The sequence below is a fragment of the Capricornis sumatraensis genome, chromosome 1 (assembly GCF_032405125.1).
Source record: "Capricornis sumatraensis isolate serow.1 chromosome 1, serow.2, whole genome shotgun sequence".
Taxonomy (NCBI): Eukaryota; Metazoa; Chordata; class Mammalia; order Artiodactyla; family Bovidae; genus Capricornis; species Capricornis sumatraensis.
In genome coordinates this window covers 73883959-73904126 of record NC_091069.1, presented here as the reverse complement: position 1 = coordinate 73904126, position 20168 = coordinate 73883959, and the positions used below count along the sequence as shown (strand labels likewise).

At 36.6% G+C, this 20168-nt stretch overlaps 1 protein-coding gene across 17 annotated transcripts in view; it reads right to left on the bottom strand.

Annotated features, from left to right (window-relative positions):
- The window catches only part of NRXN1 (neurexin 1), a 1215464-nt gene that overhangs the window by 470012 nt on the left and 725284 nt on the right, over nt 1-20168 (bottom strand). The gene's annotated exons all lie outside the window — the stretch shown is intronic.

Genomic DNA, 20168 nt, shown 5'->3' with positions numbered 1-20168 from the left:
TAAATCCACTAGGACCTGTGGGAATGCTTGGAAGACTGGTTCACCCTCCTCTGCCTCTGACCACCTTGTGTACCAAGATCTACCAAGAGAATATAATATCTATAAATGGGAGGCTATTCTAGATTCATTCACCAGCAATGATTCACAGTGGACGAGAAGGCAGGTGATTTAATGTGAAGAAATGGGAGATGGGATTGAAAGCTGAGGGGAGAAAAGAAAGAAAATAGATGAAGAAAGAGGAGAAGAGCATGGAGAAGGGGAAGTGTGCACAGAAATGGAAAAGGACAGGTCACTTTAAACTATTTTTTCCTATTCCTAAAATCAACCCTTCCGCCTCAAGAAGCAGGATGGTTGTCAGGCAGACACTTTCAACCTTTTTGTATTTCTCTTAAAACTTAATTGGAAATGGTTACAGCTCAGTATTAAGCTTTTAAAATAGAAAAGTAGACGCTAAAACAGCAGAGAGGAAGTATATTAAAACCCACAGGCAGCGCCAATCTTTTAAAAATTAAAAATGAGGAGAGTGTCAATCATGCATTTTGCATTTCTACTGATGTCAGCACAAGAAAGGCAAAGAGAACCCATGTATCCATCTACCTGCATTTCTGGGTGGGGACTGAGAGATAGTGAAGAGGGGGAGACCCGGGAGAGGATGCTATCTGTGAAGTTGTAAAGACAAACCTCTGATCCTGTTACCTTGTGGGTTATTGCAGGTCCCTAAAGGTGTTCTGATAAAAAATCGGGGAAAGAGAGAAGAGACAAAGGAAAAAAAGAAAAAGAAAGGAAGGCAAAAAGGAGAGAGGGAGGAAGAAAGAGAATGAATTAAGGAGGGAGAGAAGGAAGGGAGGGAGGGAGGGAAGGGGGCGGGGGGAGGAAACTTGCCAGGACTAGAAGCATCCCTGGAAATCTTGTAGTTCAATTTCTTCAGATGATAAAGTTGAGGTCCACAAAAGTAATAATGATACCAAAAATTCAGATATACTTATGATGTGTTTACTTATCTGGAAGTGCACCTTCATCCCCCCCCCCCCCATAGTCTCATCATGGATGTAGACTGGTGAATTCAGTCCATGTACCTACTACCTAGAAGCTCCACATTGATATCCCAAAGGAGGGAGAGTAGCAGGAACCCAGCATGAGACAGCACGATGCCCAGTTTACTCAAAATAAATTAAAGCCTGTGGTTTGATGTGTGAAATATGAATCTATTTATTCAATCACAGTTAGTGGCGTTTAGGCCTGAAATATTTTATGCTCCCTATCTTTTCTCTTGCCCTTTTAAATTAAAACTTAATTTTGACATCTGACTAAAATTCATTGCCTAAGCACCAAGGCTGGGTCATAGACATTTCATTATCAACTGCCTCTTTAAGTGCTGTGGGCATTACTTTGGCACCAACCAATCATATACTTTCAATCACTAGCATCTTACATTGTTTGTATAGTTATTTAAATGAAGTTGTGTTGCTGACAATTTTCCCTAGGTTCATGCGGTCTGATGGGACTGCATTCATAGTGTAGAGGAAGAATATGTGGCTTGAGTGCCTGGACTGTGGGTTTGAATCGGACTCTGTGATTATTATCCATCTGACACTGGGTTTAATGGACCCTTACTCCCATTTCCTTGTATGTAAAATGATTATAACACTGTGTAATGAAATAGAACAGCCTCTAAAATATATTAAGTACTAAATATAAGTTACTGCCACTTACTCACATGTACATATTTTAGATAGTGACTAAAGACATACCAATAATGAGCTGTAACAGGATTTTTAATTTTGCCCAATTTCAGACTCTTCCCACTCAGTCAAGTTCAGCCACCTCCATTATTCTGTTTCTCTAAAACTGTGGTGCTCAAACTTTAGTGTGTCTGAGAATCACTAGAACGGCTTATTAAATTATAGATTGCTTTGCTTTTGAGTCCCTTGATCTGTACAGTGGCCTGATAATTTGCATTTTTAACAAGTTCCCAGGTAATGCTCATACTGCTGGCCCAGGGGAACTAGATTTTCAGAACCACTGCTCTGTCTGAATGTCAAAGTCTTGAACATGGGTTTTATTAACCAACACCGGGAGGGCTTTCTAATTAAGCTCCTTACCCATAACTTCGCCTCTCTGGCTGTGTACTCTAAACATAGACAGCAGTGCTGTTCCCAGAGCTCTTCTTTAAAGCATTCTTTAAAGACTTCAAGATGTCTACCTTATAAACCTAGATGTTCTCATTTCACACCATGTAACTATAAATTCCTTTCATTCTACTTAGAAAAAAACTATTTTCTTTTCTCTCTCATCTTTTGAATTTGAGCTTTTCCTCAGTTAGCCTAGCCAGTGGCTAGAGGCAGGACTGAGTTTTTTCAGGATTGACTGCATGACATTACACTCTGAATCTGACTTTACTAACTTATTAGCCATGTGGCCTTAGGCAGGTGATAATGCTTGTTTCCATATAAAACCTAATCATCCAAATAGTCAGGTACCATTTAAAAAAAGAAAAGAAAAAAAGTAGTCCCTTTCAGGTCCTGGCATTTCAGGTTCTCAGTCTGACCAGCATCAACTACGGGAAAGATCAGTGACAAAAACTGACAACCTGGGAGCTGTCACCTGCATCAGCGGTGGCACAGTCTGCCACATGCATTGCTGCAGAAGAAAGCAACATGGGACTGTTGAGAATAGAACTAGCGTTGAAGGACAACTATAAGGCAAATTAGGGTGATATAAAAACTGAGATGTAATTTGCAAATTTCTTAGTAAATAAAGATATTCAAATCTAGAACCAGACAGCTTACCCATACCATGAGTTCAATTTCCTGAACGCTGGAGTACTTGGAGCATAAAACCAATCTGATCTATCTTTATGGATATATGTTCTGGAGCATATGTTGCCATTTGAATTCACTGAAAAGAATCTAATCATGCAATTTGAACTGAATCTCTAAATAGGTTTGTCTGGGATCTATAATCTAATCACCATCCAATTTAGGACAAATAGATTACACACTTTGTAAGAGTGATATTTTGAAGTTAGCACTACAGTTAAGTTAGTGTGATTATCCCACTACAAAGATTGGTGTTCCACGTAATTCAAAGTTCTTTACCATGGCATATTAAGCCCTTCAAAATTTGCCTCCATCCTGCCTCAATCTTATTTTTATCTCAACTTCGGCCACTTCTCCTGCAAACATCCTAGGCTCCAGACACTTGAACTTCTCTTCCCTAAACACACTATATGTTTTCACTTTTGCACTGCTCATGCAATTCTTTCTGTAAAAAAATTATCTTTTCTTCTTCCTATGTCTCTTTAATAGCTCATTTATTCTTCTATAAAATTGTTGGAAAATTTTCTAAACTCTGTCAGTTATTTGCTAAACTCTCTCAAGTATAGACTATCACAAATACCTAAAAAAAAAAAAAATACCTGAGGTATGTAATAGTATATTTATACTATCATTGTGCTGAATGAATGGAATATCAAAATAATAGATTAAATGTATCTCCGTATGTAGGAGTTTAAAAAACTCCTTACAAACCAAAAAACAAAAGAAATGAAACAAACCCTATTCAATTTATCCTTGTAGGCTTTTGATGAGCTCGTTCATTGCCTAAAATATGTAAGAAATTCAGGTTAAACTTCAGTTTGAATGATAAATTGGCTATGAAGAATAATGGAATTCATTGTCATTTTCCTACTCATGTTGTATACAGATGTCTGTCTTTCCTCTTCTATGTAAAAGGAAAATAAAATATCACCAAGCAAAGTTGCTAGCTGCCAAGTTGAATTGCCAAGCAAACATTTATAGCCAACTTATAAATCCTTGAAAATAGGGTTTTAAAATGGAAATACTGGCAGCATTTTAACTATAACCATTCAAATAATATCACTATAGCAACATATAATCCAATATACCTGTTCTGGGATTGATGAGAGACTTAGCTATAGGTTTTGGGAAAACTTCCAGTGGCTCAATTCAGATTGAATGATCATTCCATTTGAATCTCTTAGGATATTTATATTTATTTCCACATGTGTAGTATATTTTCCAAAATATTTATTCTTAAAATATAGGATATATTTTTTGATACTTGTATAAAAATATATGACCTCTGAGAGGCATTTCCAAAAATCATTAATCAGTTGTTTTTTTTTTTTTCAACTGTCTTCTTTTTCTCTCACGAAAGAATTACTTTCCTCAGCTTTTCTCTGTTCTGTTGCTGAGATGATTCCCCCAGAGACTTGTGTGTTTATCTTGACAGGTGTTAGTAGATCTGTGGACCTCTGTGGAACTGTTCCTAGCTGTGTTGAGGTACAGTAGAAAACACTATGTCTGCAAACTAATGAACTTACCTTATTGCATTCTAAATAAAATAAACCACCCAGCGAGTGGAATTAATCTACTAATGTCTTCCTAATGAAGCTTTCATTAGGCATATGGTGTCATCTTCAATATTTAACACATGATAGGTATTAAAACAAAGCATATCTGGTAATTTTTTAAATGCATACACGATGACTGCCTTGTATATTATTTTCAAATGAACTAGTTTACCCTGATTGTTTTAGACACCTAATCAAAGAGATACAAGAAACATTTCTAGACTTGAGCAAATGTTTCACATCCAAATAGAAAGAAGAAATGTCTATCTACCATCACCCTTAAATAATTAAAACCAGATTTGCTGTTCTAATTTTTAAGAATGGAGCTATATAATAGTGTACAATTTTCTGTGCAATGTAAAATGCCACTCATTAATGAAATTTAGGAGCCAGATATTGAGAATGGAACGGTGTAAGTCCAAGTCACAGTGGTTTGCTTTAAAATAATGCTACTTCCTAGCATAGCAAACAGAAGATTAAATTCTGATTGAACACTTCAATGGTCAATGGAAGATCAGCTGCAAACATAATCTGTTTCCTTTCTTATTGGCAAGGAAAAAAATCAAAGTATAACGCAGAAATACCTGCCTACTTCAGAAATTCATCAGTTTGGGATCATGTGCTATCTTATTCCATCTAACATTTATAGTACCATGTAGACAAGCCACAGACGAGTCACATGCTCATTGCTGCACTAAGCCAAATTCTTAATTTCTCATTTCAGGTTGCCATATAATATTATCTCCTATCTTGGAACAGTAATCACGGTTGTCCAAATGAGACCTGTAGATCTTATCAGTCATGCATTTTACTACTATTATTAAAATTTACTCATTTCAATGATTATTTACTGCCAGGCCTTTCAGAGGCTAGTAAACAGTAAAAAAGTAAAGGTGGGTCTTTTTTCCTTCAGCAGTAGGAGCCAGAAACAGTATGAAAGCAACAGGTCATTAAGAAAGGCAATTTCCTACTTGAGGGATTAGACAGTACCCTCTTTTGTACTGTTAAATCACAGTTTGGGTTATTTTTTCAAGTGATACTGATTTTTTTTTTTCAATTTACATAGTCTCTAGAGAAACTGCAAGAGCTCCCCAAACACAAACCATCTCAGCCAATCAATAAAATCGATTTTAAAAAGCCCTTATTTATATTTATTGGAGAAGGCAATGGCACCCCACTCCAGTACTCTTGCCTGGAAAACCCCATGGACAGAGGAGCCTGGTAGGCTGCAGTCCATGGCGTTGTGAAGAACTGGACACGACTGAACGACTTCACTTTCACTTCTCACTTTCACGCATTGGAGAAGGAAATGGCAACTCACTCCAGTGTTCTTGCCTGGAGAATCCCAGGGACGGGGGAGCCTGGTGGGCTGCCATCTATGGGGTCACACAGAGTTGGACACGACTGAAGCGACTTAGCAGTAGCAGCAGCAGCAGCATTTATATTTACAGCCTTGAGCAAACCTTCACACAGCATGTAAAATAATAATAATAATAATAAACTAAACCACAACACAAGCTAAAGATAATTAGCTTAACAAGGAGGACTTCGAACTGATACGTGAGGCGTTTTTCTTTTATTATTTAGGGAAAATATAGGTGATTTTTATTTTGAAGCAGCTCACATTTGCTAGCATTACAAAATTGAAAACTATGTAAGTTTCAGCAAATGTTTGCTTTCCTTTTTGGATTCACAACAATAACTACTGCCATCAGTCAGTATTGCATTCAGATTTGAGAAAATTTGAAGTATAAAACTGTGCTCTTGAATATCATGTGAAAATCTTAATCACTTTAAAATGCTTTTACATTCAAGGAGGAGTAGGGCATAGTCTTAATAGAGGCAAACAACAGTTATATGTATAAAATGGGAAGTAAAATCATGTTGTTTTCACAGCCCATTTTTTTAAAGGTTTATTGCTTATGAGTCATGTTTAAGGAAGCTGTACTTTTTCTATGCTGAAGACTGTTATATCAGGTAATTAAAAACAGAAATTTTCTGTAGCTAAATAGTAGGGTTGTGACAAAATCTTATTATTTATCTTTACATTTTCCTCAGTTACCCAGTTTGCCTAGAATCCTACATTTCATACTATTAAGAAACACCTGAGGTATGGTGGATGATTAGTAAACAAAGCTCTAACTTTTATTTTAATCATCCTTTTTTTTACCACTTTGTCAAAATAGTGATGCGAAGGCAGTTTTGAACTCAATAGCCTACAAAGACATTAAAAGCAGGAGAACAAATATATTAACATAGATATTTATTGTTTTATATATAACTTGAGTGATATTTTCTAACTTGGTGGAATAACCTACGGTATAAACTTGGGAATTATTTGTGAAAATTAAAGGGAATAGGGAACTATACACAAAAATCAAATTAGAAGAGTACAGATCTACAATCCAATAGGATAAAATTTGACTGTTACAATCATACAGTCTTAGAAGAAGTTTGAAGTTGTCCAGTGTGGCTGAAATAAGCAGAATCTGGAGCAATAAATGATATTATTTTTACCCAGTAAAAATCCCTCAATCCAGTAATAGATTAAAAACAGGTTAGTTGGGCAAATGAAATTTGAATCCATTGGGTTTCCAAAACTGGGAATTAAAGAAAAAATCAAGAGTTGGATTACTATCAAGGAATGGAAAATAGGTTACAATTTCCCAGATTTTAAAAAAATAGCACAAAAATACTGTAATAAGACTCAGATCTGGTTCTAAAGAACCCAATAGTTTCTTATGACTTACTGGGTAGTATCTATATAGGAATACCAAGATTCACTTTAAAATTCAGTGACTTTAGTCCCTATAGTTTTTAGGGCAGCCCAGTCCTTGGATCACAGATCAAGCTTAGAAAGGCAGTTATAGCAGAAACTTCTAATTTGTACTCATTATCTATTCTGCCATCTTCCCAGAAAATTGAATGACCTGTTTTTGGGGAGTAGGGAGGAATAAAGTACATAGAATGGCAATATGTCCCACTAAGAAACTTGCTTTCCCAAACTTCCCGATAGTCAGAGTGTCCTTGTGACCCCGTTAATCTTGCGGGAATATAAATGGAAGTTCTTGGGAAAGGTTTTCTACAAAGACAGACTTGGACAGCATGTCCTTTTCTTCTTTGTGCCACAAAATCTTATTCCTTTTGTCCAAAATGCAGAATCACTGCTATGAAAGATACCCATTCTGAGACCATGAGGTCAAAATCATATTTTAAGGATGGAGAAGAAGGAGTCTAAATACTTGACATTATTCTACTGGAGTTACACTAGCCTTACCTCACCTACGTCTGAGCTTCTTATTAAATATGAAAACTAAATGATCTTCTGTTTAAATCAGTGTAAGTCAGGTTATCAATTTGGGGAAGTAAATATGTACCTAATATAACTAATTTCTGGTAAGGATGATTATTTAGGTGAGTTGGTTAGCCATGTTGGACTCAGGGTGACACTTATTCTTAAGGAAAGTCAATAACATACTGTCCAGAACTGTGACTTTAATGGGTCAGGATATGCTTTGGATTACTCCAGAACCACATGCATTTTAGAAAGGTAGTTGCTTTAATAAAGGGGCCTATTAGAGATAATAATTGAGGGATAAGGCTATCTGAGGCCCTTGAACAAGAAGAAAATGACTTTGAGTAAAGAATGTTTTGGGCCTGATCGGAAGTGTTCTCTCTTTGTCCTTCCCAAGCATGCCAGGGAAAAGGAAGAGAACATTCTATTTTCTAGAAATAAGGAACTGGAACCTGCCAAAGATACAGTCTCAATCGGGAAGTCTCTGAAGTGGGCTTATTAGTAATAAGCTCATCTTTCTAATCAGTATACCTAAATGTGAGTAGGTGCAGCTGATATACATTTATTTTTCCATTTATTCCTTAAAGTATCAAATAATTTATTGATTGAACAAATATTTACTGAGTACCTGCTCTATAGCAGGATGTGTACCAGGCCCTGATCTCATCCAGAAAGAAACATTTGGGGGTTTGGTTCTAGTTGAGGAAAGGAGTCTTTGAGCTTATTGCCTCCTTATCTTAAACTGGGCTCATCCCAGTCCTCTCTTGAAGTCCATAAAAGGCTAATATGTACCTTGACTTATAGAAACTGCCCTGTAGATAGGATTGAATTGGAACTGAATGAGTCTTACTGCAGTTAATATAGTTTCATACTCAAAGGGTTTCAAAGCAGTTCAGACATGCTTATTGACCAGGTGCTTACCACCTATTTGGCAAATGCTGTTTATAAAGTTTTCAAGAAACAAATATTGATTCAAACAATTCCCTTGCATTTAATATTCTATCATTCTAGAAGGCCACTATTAACTTTGATGTACACATGCAATTACCTGTCTGATGAAAGAGTTTCAATTGCCCTAACTCTTGGGCACCACATCATGATTAAATGCATAGAAGCAACAAGTTGTTAACTTGGACGGCCAGAAAACCACTGTGGCACAAGATCAATAGTTATATCACCTACTAAAGAATGTCTTTGTCATTGTTTTCTACAGTCCTCAAAGTCCTAGATAAGAATTTACAGCTGGGTTTTGTTCTTCTTCTGTGTACATATTATTTACGCAAATAAAAATTAAATTTATCTAGGAAGAGTCTAGACGGTCCATAGAGGAGCAAAGATTGTTTTAATTATTGTAGAGCTCATAAAATACATTTCAACTGGCAGGGCATCCTCTTCAACAGACTACCATATGCTTCAGAGTAGGGAAAATTAGCATGCATAAATGTAAAATCTTGCATGGGGCTTTGAGAAAAATCAGTAGCACAAGCACAGGATGAGGGTAACCTGATTCTGTAGTTCTTAGTTTAAAAAAGTACCATGAGATTTTCACTGAACAAAAAAGTAATCATAGACAACAGTTTGATGCAACTGTTATAAAAAACAGCATGAATTTAATTGAAGGATGTAGTTCTTTTTTTCCACACTTTACATAAAACACATATGGGATATGGTTTGACATGCTGAGTCCCTTATTTTAAAGATACATTGACAAAAGGAATGACCAGATGCTCAGAAGAGCCATGAAAATGAAGTGAGAGTGTTAGTCACTCAGTCATGTCCGACTCTTTGCAACCCCATGGGCTGTAGCCAGGTTCCTCTGTCCATGGGATTTTCCAGGCAGGAATAATGGAGTGGGTAGCCATTCCCTTCTCCAGGGGTCTTGCTGATCCAGGGATTGAACCTGGATTTCCTGCATTGCAGGCAGATTCTTTACCATCTGATAGGTATGCTTCACTGACTTTGCAGCTAGAGAAAGAGCCAATAGATGAAAACAGATTGATAAAAAAGCAGATTATAGCACTAAGATAAATGAAGATTTCAGAAAGTGGGAATTTGGGATTAATCTGCATTTCCACAAGGTAATTTCTGATGTGTTCCCCTGTCCTGAGATCTTACCTGTGAACAGGTCCTTAAAGAAATAATGGAACTTGAGAGAAATAATAAAGTGAGCTTTAGGTCTAATTGTCAACCAAGGAAACTGAAAGTAGGATTTTATTCAAGAGTTGTCAAGAAGAAGCACAAAGGCTACCCTCTGATGTATATACTGTTGCACCCTCATTAGGCAAGTAACTCATCTCCAAGTACCTTCTTGGGGAGCTAGGTAATGATCCAGAGGAAAGTAGACATAATTATTATTTTATATATCTTCAATCATATGTCCTTATTTCCAGGAAATGTACTCCATGTTCTTTAGGAAGGGGTGCAGGAGGGAAGTACCATAATACATATAAGAAAAAATAATTCTAACACTAAGAAGCTGAGAATGCATAGCCACCAGTTTGGAACCCTAAAAATAAATAGTCTAAAATAGGAGAAGAGAGGAGACCTCACTGGAGAATATAGAACGGCAAGGTCAAAATGATCTGAGAAAAAGGTTGATGGTGAAGTAATCATGATAACTGCAAACATAAGTAAAAGGGCACTTATGAAATAAACCAAACAAACCCATATTACCTTACTATATTATATATCTTCTATGAAATTTCCTGGACTCTGTTGCAATTAGATTGTACCACGCAAACTATCAACTTCTGACTAAGTGTAATAACAATGCACACTGTATTTGATCATAAGCATTGAGTTTTATCAGTGCTCAATTAAACTGGAATTCTTATCTTTTCATACCAGATCACCTGGGTAGATGTTACAGGAGGTTAAACAAATTCTACAATCCCAAATACTTAGGCTCAAATAAATTTAATAGCATGATGTTACTTGTCTTCCATATTCTGGTAGAACTGATATACAGCTACCTTATGTACGCTTAATCTGAAAAAAGTAGCCAGTTTTTTATTTCTTTGTGATTTCTGATTATAACTCCCCTCTACAACATTTCCTATGGCTTCAAACACTCACATATCTTAGGCAGACTGGCATTTCTATTGGAGGTGATACTGAAATAACCACTGACCCACAACTCCCACAGGTTGCTACTAGAAGCATTGGGCAGTATATCTTCCTATTCATTTCGGTGAGCTCTGATGTAAGAAGTAAACAAATTAGAGAATGCAGATTAAAGGCTAAAAGAAAGGTATTAAAAGAACGATGGCCATGGCTAACAGGCAAAGATAAACACTCTTGATAAAAGGTATTTATTCTATTTATTGAAGACTCTCCTCAGTTTCTACTTCTTCCACTATTTCAGCCATGATTTATCATGACCTGAGCCACCATGTAGCTCTTCTTCCCTGTGTGCACAGACTATCTCTCCAGCTAGACTCTAGCTTCATGACGGTAGGGTCTATGTCTTATGTTTTTCTGGTTCTGCATTTCATAAAACAGGTCTCCATTCAACATACAGTGAGCCAACTACTCACAGAACTTTCCTGTGAAATCATGATTTAAAGTTGTACTTCACCCTGGACTTACTGACTTTCTGAGGTTTTGCTCAGGAATCTGCATTTGTAACAAATGACTAGACACTAGTTTCACAAATATTTGCCAGCCCCAAACCTTGCATTGAGCAGGTGCTTATAAATGTCTGGCACTGCTGTTAAGATATTGCTTCTTGGCATGCCCATCTATATGTGTTTATGAGTAACAGAGAAACAATGATTTTCTCAGTGTGTCCTCTGTCAGCCACTAGGTAGTAAATACCTTGAGGGTTGATGTCTTGCCCAGATGGTCCTTTGTATCTTCTTTAATTTTTTTTCTATAAAACTAGGCACTTCCTAGAGTGTACCATAAATAATTGTTTATGATAAGAAGGAAAAAGACAACAGTGAAGGAAGAGGAACATGGAAAGAGTTGGGAGGGAAAGAAGGAGGGTTATTCCAAAAACTCCTTTACTTGGATGAACTGGAATTCAAAAGTGCTCATTAATTTTCTGCTTAAATTTTTTCTAATTAATTCCTTTGTTCAACACTTAACTTACTAACACTGAGAATTATTCCCTATGGTTTTTTTTTTTTTTGAGATTACTAAAGACAGTCCTCCTGTGATAAAACATAATGGAAATAATATGAAAAATAATGTATATACATGTATAACTGAGTCACTTTTAAAGCAGTAATTAACACAACATCATAATTTAACTATACTTCAATAAAAATTTTTTTAGAAAGACAGTCTTTTTTTGGATTGAAGATAGACCATACTATGAAGGGCTGGCATAGAACAAGCCTGTACTGTAGCAGTAAGGAATTGCTGGTCTCTATTTCTCCTCCTAAATAAAATTGATTTAATGGAAATAATTTCCATTTCTATATGTACATATAGGTTTGCATATGTATGTATGCATAATTACTTCATAAGGATAAACTCAGCAATGATCTGTGCCAATTATGGGCAGTGTTAATGAGCTATAAGATGGACTTACCCAGTCACCCATGATTTCCAATTGTCTTTTATTGCAGAAGACACTCCTCATCTTTCACTTGGGTCTAACTCCCACACATACCTTCTGTGCCCTTGTTTTATTATCACAAATAGACAAAAGATAAAATTGGAAATCAAGACTTGAGAACAAGTTTATGTCCAACGCAACAGGGACATGAGGCTTCATTGCTTCTAATCTCTAGGATTCAATTTTTCAAGTGGTGGGAAGACCTCTGCCTTCCATTTCCATTTTTTCCTACTGAGGATGAGTCTTATACTCAAGAATTGCTTTCTAGCAGAACATCAAATATGTGTGTGTGTGTGTGTGTGTGTGTGTGTGTAAGAATGTAAAGATCTATCTACGTTAAAGATCTCTATTCACTACACCTTAATTACGAAGATTCTGTGGCATAGATGGGTTAAGCAATTCACTCAGAATTGCCAAGTTAATTAAATTACAGATCAGATTCTTTTCCTGGGATGTATGAAAAAGCTTCAAGGGGACCAAGAATCTTCAAACTTGTATGCAAATTGCTTGTGTGCATCTGTGCATTTTTGTGGAGGCAGGATCCATAATTTTATCAGACTCTCAAAATGTTCCTCAATGTAGTTGGGAGAGTTATTGCTAGACCTGTAATTTATAAAATATTTTTATAACTAAAGAAAAATAGAGTTGAAGGTCATGAAACCCAAACTTCCAGTTAATATTATCCTTAGGTAATATTTCTGGTAGAGAGCATGCAACAACCTCTGTCTAGTATATTCAGATAACTAATAGCTTATGACCATTCATGCTACCAGGGTTCAAAGCTCTAATAATTATAAAGGGATTAATTTGTCTGTATATTTCCTATTATATATTTTCTCACAAAGGGCCAAGTACAGCCTTTCAAGCCACAAAAAATAAAGCCATTTTGCTTATTCAGAAATATTAGAAGATGATGGTTATATTCCCAAGAATCCATGCTTCTCTGATCAAAACAGCCCCAAAGTTGCCATTCTAGACTCATGCACATTTAGAGCTGGAAAGAATGTATTTCAGTTTGTCAATATTCTTTAACAAACATACAATCAAATTCTAAAAATGATACCCCACTTGTGACCTGGTTAGTCCATGATTAGACTGTCCCTGGTGAGTATTTTGTACCCCCTCTTTTTTGGGGGGTGGAAGATCGTAATATTTTACTATCTAACTTGGAGGATTGGGGTTAATGACTTTCAGAAGTTTCCCACCTGAAAGGCAACAGCACAACAGGCATGAAGTTGGGCCATTCACACCCAACTCTAGGCAGTTGCAGTTCCAGATTTAACAGTAATGAGGTTAACATAAATAAAATATTTGAAATTAACAAAAGAGAAACAGTATATATATATTTTTTATGTGAAAAATCTGGCATTTTTTCCATAGGTTGAGTCAGAAACAAAGAATGGAACACCTCAGATTTATAAAATTTGAGCAAAGATGAGCAAGGATGACTTAGAATACAGTTTTTCTATTTCAAATGTCAGAAAAAGTATCGTCAGGTTTACTTGATATAAAAGTTCCAGGACTTCCCTGGAGGTCCAGTGGTTAGGACTCCATGATTCTAATACAAGAGGGCATGTCTTTGGTCCCTGGTGGGGGAACTAAGATCCCACAAGCTGTGTGGCATGGCCAATAAATAAATAAATAGAATAAAAGTTCCACAAACCACTTCCTTGCAATGTATACTCACAGCCCAAACTTCAATAATGTAGCAACAATTATGCAAATAATTTAAACTTAGAAAATGGATAAAATGAAAAAGTCATTCTTTTTTCCTTATCCAGTATTGATTTTCTACATCAGCATTCCCCTAAGACTGTTAATATGAACACTAAACCTAACAAATGTTCAGTGAAGATAAAAAACTGACAGCTAAATACATTTCAAAAACATCCCCTACCACATCTGCTTTTTGGTGATCCCCACTGCAAGTTACACATTTCAGGTTTCAAGACCTTCCCCTTTTAAAGACACCTATTAACATCCCACAGCACCAAGGTTACCCAAAACACACTTTGAGAATGACTACCACACGGATCCAATTGACCATATTTCTATCGATTATCCACTCTATGTTTTAAGTGAGTGCATACTCTTGGTAGTAAGTAAGAATTGTGAGTACGCATTCTCCTTTATGATAGACACTCCTGAACTTAGGACCTGATGAGCCACAGCATACCCTGGAAAAGCTGAAGTTAGGGCAAGTCCCTCAGTTGTGTTCAACTCTTGTGACCCCATGGACTGTAGCCTGCCAGGCTCCTCTGTCTATGGAATTCTCCAGGCCAGCATACTGGAGTGGGTAGCTGATCCCTTCTCCAGCAGATCTTCCCAATGCAGGAATTGAACTGGGCTCTCCTGCATTGCAGGGGGATTCTTTACCAGCTCCCCCACTCCAGTACTCTTGCCTGGAAAATCCCATGGACTGAGAAGCCTGGTTGGGGTCGCAAAGAGTCGGACACGACTGAGCGACTTTCCTTCCTTTCCTTCTTTACCAGCTCAGCTACCAGGGAAGCCCATGGAAGAGGTCAGTTCAGTTCGATCTCTCAGTTGTGTCCGATTCTTTGCAACCCCATGGACTGCAGCATGTCAGGCCTCCCTGTCCATCACCAGTTTCCTGGAGCTTGCTCAAACTCATGTCCATTGAGTTGGTGATGTCATCCAATCATCTCATCTTCTGTCATCCCCTTCTCCTCCCGCCCTCAATCTTTCCCAGCATCAGGGTCTTTTTTAGTGAGTCAGTTCTTCACATCAGGTGGCCAAAGGATTGGAGCTTCACCTTCAGCATCAGCCCTTCCAGTGAATATTCCAGACTGATTTCCTTTGGGATAGACTAGTTGGATTTCCTTGAAGTCCAAGGGACTCTCAAGAGTCTTCCCCAACACCACATTTCAAAGGATCAATTCTTCCACACTTAGCTTTCTTCATACATAGTCCAACTCTCACATCCAAACATGGCTACTGGAAAAATCATACCTTTGACTAGATGGACCTTTGTTGGCAAAGTAATGTCTCCGATTTTTAATATGCTGTCTAGGTTGGTCACGGCTTTTCTTCCAAGGAGCAAGCGTCTTTTAATTTCATGGCTGCAGTCACCATCTGTAGTGATTTCAGAGCCCCCCAAAATAAAGTCTGTCACTGTTTCCATTGTTTCTGAATCTATTTGCCCAAATGAAGTGATGGGACCAGATGCCATGATCTTCGTTTTCTGAATGTTGAGCTTAAAGCCAACTTTTTCACTCTCCTCTTTCACTTTCATCAAGAGGCTCTTTAGTTCTTCTTCACCTTCTGCCATTAGGATGGTATTATCTGCATATCCGATGTTATTCATATTTCTCCCAGAAATCTTGATTAAAGCTTGTGCTTCATCCAGCCTGGCATTTCGCATGATGTACTCTGCATATAAGTTAAATAAGCAAGGTGACAATATACAGCCTTGATGTACTCCTTTCCCAATTTGGAACCAGTCTGTTGTTCCATGTCCAGTTCTAAATGTTGCTTCTTGACCTGCATACAGATTTCTCAGGAGGTAGGTCAGGTGGTCTGGTATTCCCATGTCTTGAAGAATTTTCCACAGTTTGTTGTGATCCACAAAGTCAAAGGCTTTGGCATGGTCAATAAAGCAGAAATGTTTTTCTTGCACTCTCTTGCTTTTTTGATGATCCAACAAATGTTGGCAATTTGATCTCTGGTTCCTCTGCCTTTTCTAAATCCACTTTGAACATCTGGAAGTTCATTGTTCACATACTGTTGAAGACTGTCTTGGAAAATTTTGAGCATTGCTAGCGTGTGAAATAAGTACAATTGTGTGGTAGTCTGAGCATTCTTTGGCTTTGCCCTTATTTGGGATTGGAATGAAAACTAACCTTTTCCAGTCCTGTAACCACTGCTGAGTTTTCCAAATTTGCTGGAGGAGTTAGGTTAGGTCAAAGTTTTGTGTGTGTGTGTGTGTCTGTGTTTTTTTTTTTTTTTTTGCCTCAGGCCTAAGTAAATGAAAGCTCTAAGTTTAGGTTGGAAATTCCTGATATTCCTCTTCTACTCCTGGCAGTTGATGGCTAAGTAAACTCATTCCTTTCCAGTCCCCATATTCTCACTTGCAGAAAGATGTATGAATGATAGTGATAAAGATTCAGATTTGTGAGGGAGATTTCACTTTGGCCTCAAGTCCATGTTGGGTGTTTTAATTATTTTTTCTAGAGAGTTCTGCATGGAAAGAATTTAGGCATGCATTTTGTGTTGTTCTTGAGAATCCTGTGGGGATAGGAATTCTGGAAGAATAGTACTCAAGACATTTCTAGGTCATAGCTGTAATGTCATCAGCAAAATAGCACCAAAGTTACTGTGGTCATAGTTTTTCTTTTTCTTTTGTGTGTGTGTGTGTGTGTATGTGTATATATAATCCATATTGAAGTATCTTCGGGTGAATGAGGCAGTCCTGGATTTGCTTGAAAACAATCAAGTCAGAGGGTAGAAATTGAGGGAGTTTAACTTACAGGTAAAACCACGTCAATGTATTAGATAACTGCCAGAACTGGGTACTGGTACATTATCTGCCTGTTTTCTTTGTGATTGGTATGTTCTTTGACTAAAGTTTAATAGTAATAAATACCACAATCTGACACAGAACTTTCAACCTTATAAATAAATTCATAGACATGAGTGTGACAGTTGGAAAGTTTTCTCCAAATGGTCAAAGCACTCACTATTGTAACTAACAGTTTTGCTGAGGCTGCTATTATCAACTGTAGCACCCACATACACATAGTATTCCTGTGCATATTCTCCTTATTGGAGTGATTGATCCCATTTGGCCAAAGAGAAAATATGAAAAAGCATCATGTTGTTGTTCAGTCAATACAGTTGTGTCTGACTCTTTGCAACCCCATGGACTCCAGCATGCCAGGATTCCCTGTTCTTTACTATCTTCCAGAGTTTGCTCAAACTCATGTCCATTGAGTCAATAATGCCATCCAACTATCTCATCCTCTGTTCCCCTCTTCTCCTCCTGCCCTCAGTCTTTCCCAGCATCAGGGTCTTTTACAATGAGTTGGTTCTTTGCATCAGGTGGCCACATCATCATAAAACTATGTAATTATTGATTGAACGGTAACCATAATGTTATGAGAATTTTAACAGTCAGTATCTGATGTAGAGTCAAGTATCACATTCAATATTTTGAGACAATATTTTTAAAGTCTATATTTTGTGAATTGCAAATAATTCCAGCTTGAATGTTAGTGAGTGCAACAAGTATCTGTAAAAGCTTTTGAGTTTCAGAAGCTTCCTTTTGACAGATTTTTGAGTTATGGAATGCAGCCATCAGCAGTCTGTAGAAAAATGAAATACTGCAAGTCTATTTTTATGCAGCTGGGATCAAGCTACTAAATGGATCAAAAGAAATAATTTCTTTGAAGAGGTGGCTGTTGACACCAGTGCCCTAAAAATAAGTGCAATTTTGTGGGTGCAAAAACTTGTTTATACTTCAGTGTAAGTAACTATAGATACAGTTTCCATATATATGCTCACACTCAAGATATATTGGATCCACTCTGAACATATTTTAATACACATCAGTTTAACATCACTGCCATTAAAGGGAAATTGCATGCTAGTTTGTGAACAATTGACATAGCTAATGACAATTATTCCTACTAGACTAGCTTATTAGTCAATAATAAAAACAACTGAAATCATTGTCCAACTCTTATTTTGTGCCAAATACCAACCAAATCCTTTCCAATATTATTTTATTGTATCTTTGAATTAAATTTGATTTTAATAGCTAGCTATTATTACTACCAGTTTATAGATGACTAACCTGACTCTTTGAGAGTTTAAAGGGTAACTTGCCAAAGATTATATAGCTAGTATGTCTCTGAGTTGGAATTTGAATGCTGGTCTAATACCAAAGCTCTTAATCACTAAATTATATGCTACCCTTTTAGGTTAGATACCATTTCAACTGGTTCTAAACTACAAGAAAAAATGTTAAGAAACAGCTGTATCTTTTAAAATCTCATTGAATGTGAAAGTAGGTTTATTTACGGAAAATTTGGTTAATTGGACAACTATAGCAATAAACAATGGATGCCGAAAGCTAGAGTTCAAGTATAAGAAAGTGCCAAGATTAGAAATAGCAATGTGACACAGTGAAAGTCTTCATCACAGTAAAAGGTCAGAATAAAAAAATAAAACAGAAAGACTACAATAGGACACAAGAGGGATGGTTGATCTAGGAGTACAACGAAAAAAATTTAAATCGTTTTTTAAAAGGAAACCATTGCAGGCTCCGAATTAAAAAAACAATGAATATAACCCCTTTACATATAATAGTAAACAAACTAGCCAACTGTCTTTTGAAGTAGAACTATATAGTCTTAGTTCCAGAGAACAAAAATTCCTCCAGGTAGCACCCCGACTGATTCAGAGGTGCTTCTGTTATGCACAGACCAGAGGATGCTGGCTGTAGCAAGGCTTTACCTTCAAACCAAACAATCAAAGAAAAGTTTACCTTAAAAGATAATCTAAGTACAATAATCCCAGACATTATCTAAGTTTAACAAAATAATATGCAAAAAGCAAAAAAAAAAAAAAAAGATCAAATTTTTAGAGATGGTGTTGTATTAGGAAAAAACTCTTCTGCAAGTTAATATTAATTAAATATTTGGATACATATATAACTCCTCTGTATTGCTGAGGGGGTAGATATAAAGTAAATGGTGAAGAAGATCATCGTTTTTATTATGTGGTTGGCCAAAATATTTGTTTAGGTTTTGCCAGACCATCTTAAAGAAAAAACTCAGATGAACTTTTTGGCTAACCCAATGGCTCATTAATAGCTGAAGAAAACACATTAACAAATTCCATTTGAAGATATATAAAGAGTATAAAAATATTTCCTACTGTTTATATCTGAAAGAGAGGGAATCAGTTCTGATGCCAATTTGAGACTTCAATGATCTAGAATGAAGGCAAAATTATTTGTCTCCTCCATGCTCTACTGGCAGCAGTTCTAAGACTTGCTCTACCAAAATCTGAAGCAGGATTGAAAAAAAAAAAAAATAGGGAAATTATAGAAAATCTCTCAACAAAGATCCTTTCAAATTTATAATACTTTATAACATACTTAAGCTACTCAGGTTCTGTTGGTAGATTTAGACAAATACTGGTGAAGTATGGGTTTACTGAGTTTTGATGCTACAGGTTCCAGAACAACTTGATTTCAGAGAACAGGAAGTTTTCTGTTCTTCATTGTTCCAGAAAGGATGAGTTAAGAGATTTAGCTCACAAAAATTCAATTAATTTAATTAATAAAAACAATGCAGCCCTTTGCAAAGGAAATATTCATAAAGAACAATAGTAGATATAGAAATAATTCTACATGGTTGATGACTGATTCTCTATGTAACTTTCAACAAATTATACAACCTCTCTGGCTTTCACATCCTTAAAATGAAAACTTGGGGCTAGTTCATCTCCAAAGAACCATCATGTGAAACACAAGACAGTTTCTTAATCTATCAAAAGACAGAAGACTGAGTTAAGGGCAGACATTTAATTGCTATCTCAATATCCACTCCCCCAGTCCCCCTGACCTCACCAGGCCAGTTTGCATTCTGCCATTTGCTCATATATTTGATTCTCTTTACACGTTTACGAGATGTGTAAGTGAAGAAATGGTTTGAAAAATATCCAACAGAAGTCATATACATTTTAGAAAGGCTGATTTATGAGGAATGAGTAAAGCAGTTGAGTCTGAACATTTGTGTTTTCCCAACAAAGGTGACGGAAAGTGGGAAAGAAGAAGATTGCAGCTCTGTAAGGCATAGACAAAAAGGAAGAGTCAGCAGTAATCAGGATTTTTCTTTTTAATTGTTCAAATTCAGTGACATTATCATTTAACTCTGTGACTAGACAGCTGCCAAGAATCATGGAATCTT